This window comes from Solanum lycopersicum, chromosome 4 (assembly GCF_036512215.1).
Source record: "Solanum lycopersicum chromosome 4, SLM_r2.1".
NCBI classification, from domain to species: Eukaryota; Viridiplantae; Streptophyta; class Magnoliopsida; order Solanales; family Solanaceae; genus Solanum; species Solanum lycopersicum.
This window is the reverse complement of record NC_090803.1, coordinates 59,210,259-59,224,094: the sequence shown is the minus strand read 5'-3', so window position 1 is coordinate 59,224,094 and position 13,836 is coordinate 59,210,259.

Here is a 13,836-nt window from a genome sequence, read left to right as displayed (position 1 = left end):
ACGCCTCATTTCGACGATTTTCGTGTGCTATAGCACACCATTTTTTGGGTGATCCGGATTCCGATGTCAAAAATGCCAAATGTTTTTGCAGACGTCTGTCAAGACCTTGTCTATGCATACGGTTGGCCATCACGGATTGTCCGGGCCATTTGGAGGGTCAAACGAGCCCCGAAGCGAGCATACACCTCATTTCGACGATTTTCGTGTGCTATAACACACCATTTTTTGGGTGATCCAGATTCCGACGTCAAAAACGCCAAATTTTGTTGAACGTCCATCAAGACCTTTTCTATGCATACGGTTGGCCATAACGGATTGTCCGGGCCATTTGGAGGGTCAAACGAGCCCCGAAGCGGGCATACGCCTCATTTCGACAATTTTCGTGTGCTTTAGCACACCATTTTTTGGGTGATCCGGATTCCAACGTCAAAAATGCCAAATTTTTTTGGGGACGTCCGTCAAGACCTTGTCTATAGATACGGTTGGCCATCACGGATTGTCCGGGCCATTTGGAGGGTCAAACGAGCTGCGAAGCGAGCATACGCCTCATTTCGACGATTTTCGTGTGCTATAGCACACCATTTTTTGGGTGATCCGGATTCCCACGTCAAAAATGTCAAATTTTTTCGTGGACGTCCGTCAAGACCTTGTCTATGCATACGGTTGGCTATCACGGATTGTCCGGGCCATTTGGAGGGTCAAACGAGCCCCGAAGCGAGCATACGCCTCATTTCGACGATTTTCGTGTGCTATAGCACACCATTTTTGGGGGATCCAGATTCCGACGTCAAAAATGCCAAATTTTTTCGTGGACGTCCGTCAAGACCTTGTCTATGCATACGGTTGGCCATCACGGATTGTCCGGGCCATTTAGAGGATCAAACGAGCCCCGAAGCGAGCATACGCCTCATTTCGATGATTTTCGTGTGCTATGGCACACCATTTTTTGGGTGATCCGGATTCTGACGTCAAAAATGCCAAATTTTTTTGTGGACGTCCGTCAAGACCTTGTCTATGCATACGGTTGGCCATCACGGATTTTCTGGGCCATTTGGAGGGTCAAACAAGCCCCGAAGCGAGCATACGCCTCATTTCGACAATTTTCGTGTGCTATAGCACACCATTTTTTGGGTGATCCGGATTCCGACGTCAAAGATGCCAAATTTTTTCGTGGACGTCCGTCAAGACCTTGTCTATGCATACGGTTGGCCATCACGGATTGTCCAGGCCATTTGGAGGGTCAAACAAGCCCCGAAGCGACCATACGCCTCATTTCGACGATTTTCGTGTGCTATTGAACACCATTTTTTGGGTGATCGGGATTCCGACGTCAAAAATGCCAAATGTTTTCGTGGACGTCCATCTACAACTTGTCCATGCATTCGGTTGGCTATCACGGATTGTCCGGGCCATTTGGAGGGTCAAACGTGCCACGAAGCGAGCATACGCAGCATTTCGACGATTTTTGTGTGCTATAGCACACCATTTTTTGGGTGATCAGGATTCCGACGTCAAAAGTGCCAAATTTTTTTGTGGACATCCGTCAAGACCTTGTCTATGCATACGGTTGGCCATCATGGATTGTCTGGGCCATTTTAAGGGTCAAACGAGCCCCGTAGCGAGCATACGCCTCATTTCGACGATTTTTATGTGCTATAGAACACCATTTTTTGGGTGATCCAGATTCCGACGTCAAAAATGCAAAATTTTTTCGTGGACGTCCGTCAAGACCTTGTCTATGAATACGGTTGGCCATCACGGATTGTCCGGGCCATTAGGAGGGTCAAACAAGCCCCGAAGCGAGCATACGCCTCATTTCGACAATTTTCGTGTGCTATAGCACACCATTTTTTGGGTGATCCCGATTCTGACGTCAAAAATGCCAAATTTTTTCGTGGACGTCGTCAAGACCTTGTCAATGCATACGGTTGGCCATCACGGATTGTCCGGGCCATTTGGAGGATCAAACGAGCCCCGAAGCGAGCATACGCCTCATTTCGACGATTTTCGTGTGCTATAGCACACCATTTTTTGGGTGATCCAGATTCCGACGTAAAAAATGCCAAATTTTTTCGTGGACGTCCGTCAAGACCTTTTCTATGCATACGGTTGGCCATCACGGATTGTCCGGGCCATTTGGAGGGTCAAACGAGCCCCGAAGCGGGCATATGCCTCATTTCGACGATTTTCGTGTGCTATAGCACACCATTTTTTGGGTGATCCAGATTCCGACGTAAAAAATGCCAAATTTTTTCGTGGACGTCCGTCAAGACCTTGTCTATGCATACGGTTGGCCATCACGGATTGTCCGGGCCATTTGGAGGGTCAAACGAGCCCCGAAGCGAGCATACGCCTCATTTCGTCGATTTTCGTGTGCTATAGCACACCATTTTCTGGGTGATCCGGATTTCGACGTCAAAAATGCCAAATTTTTTCGTAGACGTCCGTCAAGACCTTGTCTATGCATACGGTTGGCCATCAAGGATTGTTCGGGCCATTTGGAGGGTTAAACGAGCCCTGAAGCGAGCATACGCCTCATTTCAATGATTTTTGTGTGCTATAGCACATCATTTTTGGGGGATCCGGATTCCGACGTCAAAAATGCCAAATTTTTTCGTGGACGTCCGTCAAGACCTTGTCTATGCATACGGTTGGCCATCACGGATTGTCCGGGCCATTTGGAGAGTCAAACGAGCCCTGAAGCGGGCAAACGCCTCATTTCGATGATTTTCGTGTGCTATGGCACACCATTTTCTGGGTGATCCGGATTCCGACGTCAAAAATGCCAAATTTTTTCGTGGACGTCCGTCAAGACCATGTCTATGCATACGGTTGGCCATCACGGATTGTCCGGGCCATTTGGAGGGTCAAACGAGCCCCGAAGCGAGCATACGCCTCATTTCGACGATTTTCGTGTGCTATAGCACACCATTTTTTGGGTGATCCGGATTTCGACGTCAAAAATGCCAAATTTTTTTGTGGACGTCCGTCAAGACCTTTTCTATGCATACGGTTGGCCATCACGGATAGTCCGGGCCATTTGGAGGGTCAAACGAGCCCCGAAGCGAGCATACGCCTCATTTCGTCGATTTTCGTGTGCTATAGCACACCATTTTTTGGGTGATCAGGATTCCGACGTCAAAAATGCCAAATTTTTTCGTGGACGTCCGTCAAGACCTTGTCTATGCATACGGTTGGCCATCACGGATTGTCCGGGCCATTTGGAGGGTCAAACGAGCCCCGAAGCGAGCATACGCCTCATTTCGACGATTTTCGTGTGCTATAGCACACCATTTTTGGGGGATCCAGATTCCGACGTCAAAAATGCCAAATTTTTTCGTGGACGTCCGTCAAGACCTTGTCTATGCATACGGTTGGCCATCACGGATTGTCCGGGCCATTTGGAGGATCAAACGAGCCCCGAAGCGAGCATACGCCTCATTTCGATGATTTTCGTGTGCTATGGCACACCATTTTTTGGGTGATCCGGATTCTGACGTCAAAAATGCCAAATTTTTTTGTGGACGTCCGTCAAGACCTTGTCTATGCATACGGTTGGCCATCACGGATTTTCTGGGCCATTTGGAGGGTCAAACAAGCCCCGAAGCGAGCATACGCCTCATTTCGACGATTTTCGTGAGCTATAGCACACCATTTTTTGGGTGATCCAGATTCCGACGTCAAAAATGCCAAATTTTTTCGTGGACGTCCGTCAAGACCTTGTCTATGCATACGGTTTGCCATCACGGATTGTCCGGCCCATTTGGAGGGTCAAATGAACCCCGATTGGGTGATCCGGATTCCGACGTCAAAAATGCCAAATTTTTTCGTGGACGTCCGTCAAGACCTTGTCTATGCATACGGTTGGCCATCACGGATTGTGCGGGCTATTTGGAGGGTCAAACGAGCCCGAAGCGAGCATACGCCTCATTTCGACGATTTTCGTGTGCTATAGCACACCATTTTTTGGGTGATCCGGATTCCGACGTCAAAAATGCCAAATTTTTTCGTGGACGTCCGTCAAGACCTTGTCTATGCATACGGTTGGCCATCACGGATTGTCTGGGCCATTTGGAGGGTCAAACGAGCCCCGAAGCGAGCATACGCCTCATTTCGACGATTTTCGTGTGCTATAGCACACCATTTTTTGGGTGATCTGGATTTCGACGTCAAAAAGGCCAAATTTTTTCGTGGACGTCCGTCAAGACCTTGTCTATGCATACGACTGGCCATCACGGATTGTCCGGGCCATTTTGAGGGTCAAACGAGCCCCGAAGCGAGCATACGCCTCATTTCGACGATTTTCGTGTGCTATAGCACACCATTTTTTGGGTGATCCGGATTCCGACATCAAAAATGCCAAATTTTTTCGTGGACGTCCGTCAAGACCTTGTCTATGCATACGGTTGGCCATCACGGACTGTCCGGGCCATTTGGAGGGTCAAACAAGCCCCGAAGCGAGCATACTCCTCATTTCGACGATTTTCGTGTGCCATAGCACACCATTTTTTGGGTGATCCGGATTCCGACATCAAAAATGCCAAATTTTTTCGTGGACGTCCGTCAAGACCTTGTCTATGCATACGGTTGGCCATCACGGACTGTCCGGGCCATTTGGAGGATCAAACGAGCCCCGAAGCGAGCATACGCCTCATTTCGATGATTTTCGTGTGCTATGGCACACCATTTTTTGGGTGATCCGGATTCTAACGTCAAAAATGCCAAATTTTTTTGTGGACGTCCGTCAAGACCTTGTCTATGCATACGGGTTGCCATCATGGATTTTCTGGGCCATTTGGAGGGTCAAACAAGCCCCGAAGCGAGCATACGCCTCATTTCGACAATTTTCGTGTGCTATAGCACACCATTTTTTGGGTGATCCGGATTCCGACGTCAAAGATGCCAAATGTTTTCGTGGACGTCCATCTACACCTTGTCCATGCATTCGGTTGGCTATCACGGATTGTCCGGGCCATTTGGAGGGTCAAACGAGCCACGAAGCGAGCATACGCAGCATTTCGACGATTTTTGTGTGCTATAGCACACCATTTTTTGGGTGATCAGGATTCCGACGTCAAAAGTGCCAAATTTTTTCGTGGACATCCGTCAAGACCTTGTCTATGCATACGGTTGGCCATCATGGATTGTCTGGGCCATTTTAAGGGTCAAGTGAGCCCCGAAGCGAGCATACGCCTCATTTCGACGATTTTTATGTGCTATAGAACACCATTTTTTGGGTGATCCAGATTCCGACGTCAAAAATTCAAAATTTTTTCGTGGACGTCCGTCAAGACCTTTTCTATGAATACGGTTGGCCATCACGGATTGTCCGGGCCATTAGGAGGGTCAAACAAGCCCCGAAGCGAGCATACGCCTCATTTCGACAATTTTCGTGTGCTATAGCACACCATTTTTTGGGTGATCCCGATTCTGACGTCAAAAATGCCAAAATTTTTCGTGGACGTCGTCAAGACCTTGTCAATGCATACGGTTGGCCATCACGGATTGTCCGGGCCATTTGGAGGATCAAACGAGCCCCGAAGCGAGCATACGCCTCATTTCGACGTTTTTCGTGTGCTATAGCACACCATTTTTTGGGTGATCCAGATTCCGACGTAAAAAATGCCAAATTTTTTCGTGGACGTCCGTCAAGACCTTTTCTATGCATACGGTTGGCCATCACGGATTGTCCGGGCCATTTGGAGGGTCAAACGAGCCCCGAAGCGGGCATATGCCTCATTTCGACGATTTTCGTGTGCTATAGCACACCATTTTTTGGGTGATCCAGATTCCGACGTAAAAAATGCCAAATTTTTTCGTGGACGTCCGTCAAGACCTTGTCTATGCATACGGTTGGCCATCACGGATTGTCCAGGCCATTTAGAGGGTCAAACGAGCCCCGAAGCGAGCATACGCCTCATTTCGTCGATTTTCGTGTGCTATAGCACACCATTTTCTGGGTGATCCGGATTTCGACGTCAAAAATGCCAAATTTTTTCGTGGACGTCCGTCAAGACCTTGTCTATGCATACGGTTGGCCATCAAGGATTGTTCGGGCCATTTGGAGGGTTAAACGAGCCCTGAAGCGAGCATACGCCTCATTTCAATGATTTTTGTGTGCTATAGCACATCATTTTTGGGGGATCCGGATTCCGACGTCAAAAATGCCAAATTTTTTCGTGGACGTCCGTCAAGACCTTATCTATGCATACGGTTGGCCATCACGGATTGTCCGGGCCATTTGGAGAGTCAAACGAGCCCTGAAGCGGGCAAACGCCTCATTTCGATGATTTTCGTGTGCTATGGCACACCATTTTCTGGGTGATCCGGATTACGACGTCAAAAATGCCAAATTTTTTCGTGGACGTCCGTCAAGACCTTGTCTATGCATACGGTTGGCCATCACGGATTGTCCGGGCCATTTGGAGGGTCAAACGAGCCCCGAAGCGAGCATACGCCTCATTTCGACGATTTTCGTGTGCTATAGCACACCATTTTTTGGGTGATCCGGATTTCGACGTCAAAAATGCCAAATTTTTTTGTGGACGTCCGTCAAGACCTTTTCTATGCATACGGTTGGCCATCACGGATAGTCCGGGCCATTTGGAGGGTCAAACGAGCCCCGAAGCGAGCATACGCCTCATTTCGTCGATTTTCGTGTGCTATAGCACACCATTTTTTGGGTGATCCGGATTCCGACGTCAAAAATGCCAAATTTTTTCGTGGACGTCCGTCAAGACCTTGTCTATGCATACGGTTGTCCATCACGGATTGTCCGGGCCATTTGGAGGGTCAAACGAGCCCCGAAGCGAGCATACGCCTCATTTCGACGATTTTCGTGTGCTATAGCACACCATTTTTGGGGGATCCAGATTCCGACGTCAAAAATGCAAAATTTTTTCGTGGACGTCCGTCAAAACCTTGTCTATGCATACGGTTGGCTATCACGGATTGTCCGGGCCATTTGGAGGATCAAACGAGCCCCGAAGCGAGCATACGCCTCATTTCGACGATTTTCGTGTGCTATAGCACACCATTTTTTGGGTGATCCGGATTTCGACGTCAAAAATGCCAAATTTTTTTGTGGACGTCCGTCAAGACCTTTTCTATGCATACGGTTGGCCATCACGGATAGTCCGGGCCATTTGGAGGGTCAAACGAGCCCCGAAGCGAGCATACGCCTCATTTCGTCGATTTTCGTGTGCTATAGCACACCATTTTTTGGGTGATCCGGATTCCGACGTCAAAAATGCCAAATTTTTTCGTGGACGTCCGTCAAGACCTTGTCTATGCATACGGTTGTCCATCACGGATTGTCCGGGCCATTTGGAGGGTCAAACGAGCCCCGAAGCGAGCATACGCCTCATTTCGACGATTTTCGTGTGCTATAGCACACCATTTTTGGGGGATCCAGATTCCGACGTCAAAAATGCAAAATTTTTTCGTGGACGTCCGTCAAAACCTTGTCTATGCATACGGTTGGCTATCACGGATTGTCCGGGCCATTTGGAGGATCAAACGAGCCCCGAAGCGAGCATACGCCTCATTTCGATGATTTTCGTGTGCTATGGCACACCATTTTTTGGGTGATCCGGATTCTGACGTCAAAAATGCCAAATTTTTTTGTGGACGTCCGTCAAGACCTTGTCTATGCATACGGTTGGCCATCACGGATTTTCTGGGCCATTTGGAGGGTCAAACAAGCTCCGAAGCGAGCATACGCCTCATTTCGACGATTTTCGTGAGCTATAGCACACCATTTTTTGGGTGATCCAGATTCCGACGTCAAAAATGCCAAATTTTTTCGTGGACGTCCGTCAAGACCTTGTCTATGCATACGGTTGGCCATCACGGATTGTCCGGCCCATTTGGAGGGTCAAATGAACCCCGAAGCGAGCATACGCCTCATTTCGTCGATGTTCGTGTGCTATAGCACACCATTTTTTGGGTGATCCGGATTCCGACGTCAAAAATGCCAAATTTTTTCGTGGACGTCCGTCAAGACCTTGTCTATGCATACGGTTGGCCATCACGGATTGTGCGGGCCATTTGGAGGGTCAAACGAGCCCGAAGCGAGCATACGCCTCATTTCGACGATTTTCGTGTGCTATAGCACACCATTTTTTGGGTGATCCGGATTCCGACGTCAAAAATGCCAAATTTTTTCGTGGACGTCCGTCAAGACCTTGTCTATGCATACGGTTGGCCATCACGGATTGTGCGGGCCATTTGGAGGGTCAAACGAGCCCGAAGCGAGCATACGCCTCATTTCGACGATTTTCGTGTGCTATAGCACACCATTTTTTGGGTGATCCGGATTCCGACGTCAAAAATGCCAAATTTTTTCGTGGACGTCCGTCAAGACCTTGTCTATGCATACGGTTGGCCATCACGGATTGTCCGGGCCATTTGGAGGGTCAAACGAGCCCCGAAGCGAGCATACGCCTCATTTCGTCGATTTTCGTGTGCTATAGCACACCTTTTTTTGGGTGATCCGGATTCCGACGTCAAAAATGCCAAATTTTTTCGTGGACGTCCGTCAAGACCTTGTCTATGCATACGGTTGGCCATCACGGATTGTCCTGGCCATTTGGAGGGTCAAACGAGCCCCGAAGCGAACATACGCCTAATTTCGACGATTTTCGTGTGCTATAGCACACCTTTTTTTGGGTGATCCGGATTCCGACGACAAAAATGCCAAATTTTTTCGTGGACGTCCGTCAAGACCTTGTTTATGCATACGGTTGGCCATCACTGATTGTCCGGGCCATTTGGCGGGTCAAACGAGCCCCGAAGCGAGCATACGCCTTATTTCGACGATTTTCGTGTGTTATAGCACACCATTTTTTGGGTGATCCGGATTCCGACGTAAAAAATGCCAAATTTTTTCGTGGACGTCCGTCAAGACCTTGTCTATGCATACGGTTGACCATCACGGATTGTCCGGGCCATTTGGAGGGTCAAACGAGCCCCGAAGCGAACATACGCCTAATTTCGACGATTTTCGTGTGCTATAGATCACCATTTTTTGGGTGATCCGGATTTCGACGTCAAAAATGCCAAATTTTTTCGTGGACGTCTGTCAAAACATTGTCTATGCATACGGTTGGCCATCACTGATTGTCCGGGCCATTTGGAGGGTCAAACAAGCCTCGAAGCGAGCACTTGCCTTATTTCGACGATTTTCGTGTGCTATAGCACACCATTTTTTGGGTGATCCGGATTCCGACGTAAAAAATGCAAAAATTTTTTATGGACGTTTATCAAGACCTTGTCTATGCATACGGTTGGGCATCACAGATTGTCCGGGCCATTTGGAGGGTCAAACGAGCCCCGAAGCGAGCATACGCCTCATTTCGACGATTTTCGTGTGCTATAGCACACCATTTTTTGGGTGATCCGGATTCCGACGTCAAAAATGCCAAATTTTTTCATGGACGTCCGTCAAGACCTTGTCTATGCATATGGTTGGCCATCACGGATTGTCCGGGCCATTTGGAGGGTCAAACCAGCCCCGAAGCGAGCATACGCCTCATTTCGACGATTTTCGTGTGCTATAGCACACCATTTTCTGGGTGATCCGGATTCCAACGTCAAAAATGCCAAATTTTTTCGTGGATGTCCGTCAAGATCTTTTCTATGCATACGGTTGGCCATCACGGATTGTACGGGCCATTTGGAGTGTCAAACGAGCCCCGAAGCGAGCATACGCCTCATTTCGACGATTTTCGTGTGCTATAGCACACCATTTTTCGGGTAATTCGGATTCCGACGTCAAAAATGCCAAATTTTTTCGTGAATGTCCGTCAAGTCCTTGTCTATGCATACGGTTGGCCATCACGGATTGTCCGGGCCATTTGGATGGTCAAACGAGCCCCGAAGCGAGCATACGCCTAATTTCGACGATTTTCGTGTGCTATAGCGCACCATTTTTTGGGTGATCCGGATTCCGACGTCAAAAATGCCAAATTTTTTCGTGGACGTCCGTCAAGACCTTGTCTATGCATACGGTTGGCCATCACGGATTGTCCGGGCCATTTGGAGGGTCAAACGAGCCCCGAAGCGGGCATACGCCTCATTTCAACGATTTTCGTGTGCTATAGCACACCATTTTTTGGGTGATCCGGATTACGACGTCAAAAATGCCAAATGTTTTCGTGGACATCCGTCAAGACCTTGTCTATGCATACGGTTGGCCATCACGGATTGTCCGGGCCATTTGGAGGGTCAAACGAGCCCCGAAGCGAGCATACGCCTCATTTAGTCGATTTTCGTGTGCTATAGCACACCATTTTTTGGGTGATCCGGATTCGACGTCAAAAATGCCAAATTTTTTCGTGGACGTCCGTCAAGACCTTGTCTATGCATACGGTTGGCCATCACGGATTGTCCGGGCCATTTGGAGGGTCAAATTTAGCCCCGAAGCGAACATACGCCTAATTTCGACGATTTTCGTGTGCTATAGCACACCATTTTTTGGGTGATCCGGATTCCGACGTCAAAAATGCCAAATTTTTTCATGGACGTCCGTCAAGACCTTGTCTATGCATACGGTTGGCCATCACGGATTGTCCGGGCCATTTGGAGGGTCAAACGAGCCCCGAAGCGAACATACGCCTAATTTCGACGATTTTCGTGTGCTATAGCACACCATTTTTTGGGTGATCCGGATTCCGACGTCAAAAATGCCAAATTTTTTCGTGGACGTCCGTCAAGACCTTGTCTATGCATACGGTTGGCCATCACGGATTGTCCGGGCCATTTGGAGGGTCAAACGAGCCCCGAAGCGAACATACGCCTAATTTCGACGATTTTCGTGTGCTATAGCACACCATTTTTTGGGTGATCCGGATTCCGACGTCAAAAATGCCAAATTTTTTCGTGGACGTCCGTCAAGACCTTGTCTATGCATACGGTTGGCCATCACGGATTGTCCGGGCCATTTGGAGGGTCAAACGAGCCCCGAAGCGATCATACGCCTAATTTCGACGATTTTCGTGTGCTATAGCACACCATTTTTTGGGTGATCCGGATTCCGACGTCAAAAATGCCAAATTTTTTCGTGGACGTCCGTCAAGACCTTGTCTATGCATACGGTTGGCCATCACGGATTGTCCGGGCCATTTGGAGGGTCAAACGAGCCCCGAAGCGAACATACACCTAATTTCGACGATTTTCGTGTGCTATAGCACACCATTTTTTGGGTGATCCGGATTCCGACGTCAAAAATGCCAAATTTTTTCGTGGACGTCCGTCAAGACCTTTTCTATGCATACGGTTGGCCATCACGGATTGTTCGGGCCATTTGGAGGGTCAAACGAGCCCCGAAGCGAGCATACACCTCATTTCGACAATTTTCGTGTGCTATAGCACACCATTTTTTGGGTGATCTGGATTCCGACGTCAAAAATGCCAAATTTTTTTGTGGACGTCCGTCAAGACGTTGTCTATGCATACGGTTGGCCATCACGGATTGTCCGGGCCATTTGGAGGGTCAAACGAGCCCAGTAGCGAGCATACGCCTCATTTCGACGATTTTCGTGTGCTATAGCACACCATTTTTTGGGTGATCCGGATTCCGACGTAAAAAATGCCAAATTTTTTCATGGACGTCCATCAAGACCTTATCTATGCATACGGTTGGCCATCACAGATTGTCCGGGCCATTTGGAGGGTCAAACGAGCCACGAAGCGAGCATACGCCTCATTTCGACGATTTTCGTGTGCTATAGCACACCATTTTTTGGGTGATCCGGATTCCGACGTCAAAAATGCCAAATTTTTTCGTGGACGTCCGTCAAGACCTTGTTTATACATACGGTTGGCCATCACGGATTGTCCGGGCCATTTGGAGGGTCAAACGAGCCCCGAAGCAAGCATACGCCTCATTTCGACGATTTTCGTGTGCTATAGCACACCATTTTTTGGGTGATCCGGATTCCGACATCAAAAATTCCAAATTTTTTCGTGGACGTCCGTCAAGAACTTATCTATGCATACGGTTGGCCATCACGGATTGTCCGGGCCATTTGGAGGGTCAAACGAGCCCCGAAGCGAGCATACGCCTCATTTCGATGATTTTCGTGTGCTATAGCACACCATTTTTTGTGTGATCCGGATTCCGACGTCAAAAATGCCAACTTTTTTTGTGGACGTCCGTCAAGACCTTGTCTATGCATATGGTTGGCCCAGGCCATTTGGAGGGTCAAACGAGCCCCGAAGCGAGCATACGCCTCATTTCGACGATTTTTGTGTGCTATAGCACACCATTTTTTGGGTGATCCGGATTCCGACGTCAAAAATGCCAAATTATTTCGTGGACGTCCGTCAAGACCTTGTCTATGCATACGGTTGGCCATCACAGATTGTCCGGGCCATTTGGAGGGTCAAACGAGCCCCGAAGCGAGCATACGCCTCATTTCGATGATTTTCATGTGCTATAGCGCACCATTTTTTGGGTGATGCGGATTCCGACGTCAAAAATGCCAAATTATTTCGTGGACGTCCATCAAGACCTTGTCTATGCATACGGTTGGCCATCACGGATTGTCCAGGCCATTTGGAGGGTCAAACGAGCCCAAAGCGAGCATACGCCTCATTTTGACAATTTTCGTGTGCTATGGCACACCATTTCCACCAAACTTATTCAAGGACGTCAGTCAAGACCTTGTATATGCATACGGTTGGCCATCACGGATTGTCCGGGCCATTTGGAGGGTCAAACGAGCACCGAAGCGAGCATACGCCTCATTTCGACGATTTTCGTGTGCTATAGCACACCATTTATTGGGTAGTCCGGATTCCGACGTCAAAAATGCCAAAATTTTTCGTGGACGTCCGTCAAGACCTTTTCTATGCTTACGGTTGGCCATCACGGATTGTCCGGGCCATTTGAAGGGTCAAACGAGCCCCGAAGCAAGCATACGCCTCATTTCGACGATTTTCGTGTGCTATAGCACACCATTTTTTGTGTGATCCGGATTCCGACGTCAAAAATGCCAACTTTTTTCGTGGACGTCCGTCAAGACCTTGTCTATGCATACGGTTGGCCATCACGTATTGTCCGGGCCATTTGGAGGGTCAAACGAGCCCCGAAGCGAGCATACGCCTCATTTCGACGATTTTCGTGTGCTATAGCACACCATTTTTTGGGTGATCCGGATTCCGACGTCAAAAATGCCAAATTTTTTCGTGGACGTCCGTCAATACCTTGTCTATGCATACGGTTGGACATCACGGATTGTCCGGGCCATTTGGAGGGTCAAACGAGCACCGAAGCGAGCATACGCCTCATTTCGATGATTTTCGTGTGCTATAGCACACCATTTTTTTGGTGATCCAGATTCCGACGTCAAAAATGCCAAATTTTTTTGTGGACGTCCGTCAAGACCTTTTCTATGCATACGGTTGGCCATCACGGATTGTCCGGGCCATTTAGAGGGTCAAACAAGCCCCGAAGCAAGCATACGCCTCATTTCGACGATTTTCGTGTGCTATAGCACACCATTTTTTGGGTGATCCGGATTCTGACGTCAAAAATTCAAAAATTTTTCGTGGACGTCCGTCAAGACCTTGTCTATGCATACGGTTGGCCATCACGGATTGTTCGGGCCATTTGGAGGGTCAAACGAGCCCTGAAGCGAGCATACGCCTCATTTCGATGATTTTCGTGTGCTATAGAACACCATTTTTTGGGTGATCCGGATTCCTACGTCAAAAATGCCAAATTTTTTCGTCGACATCCGTCAAGACCTTGTCTATGCATACGGTTGGCCATCACGGATTGTCCGGGCCATTTGGAGGGTCAAACGAGCCCCGAAGCGAGCATACGCCTCA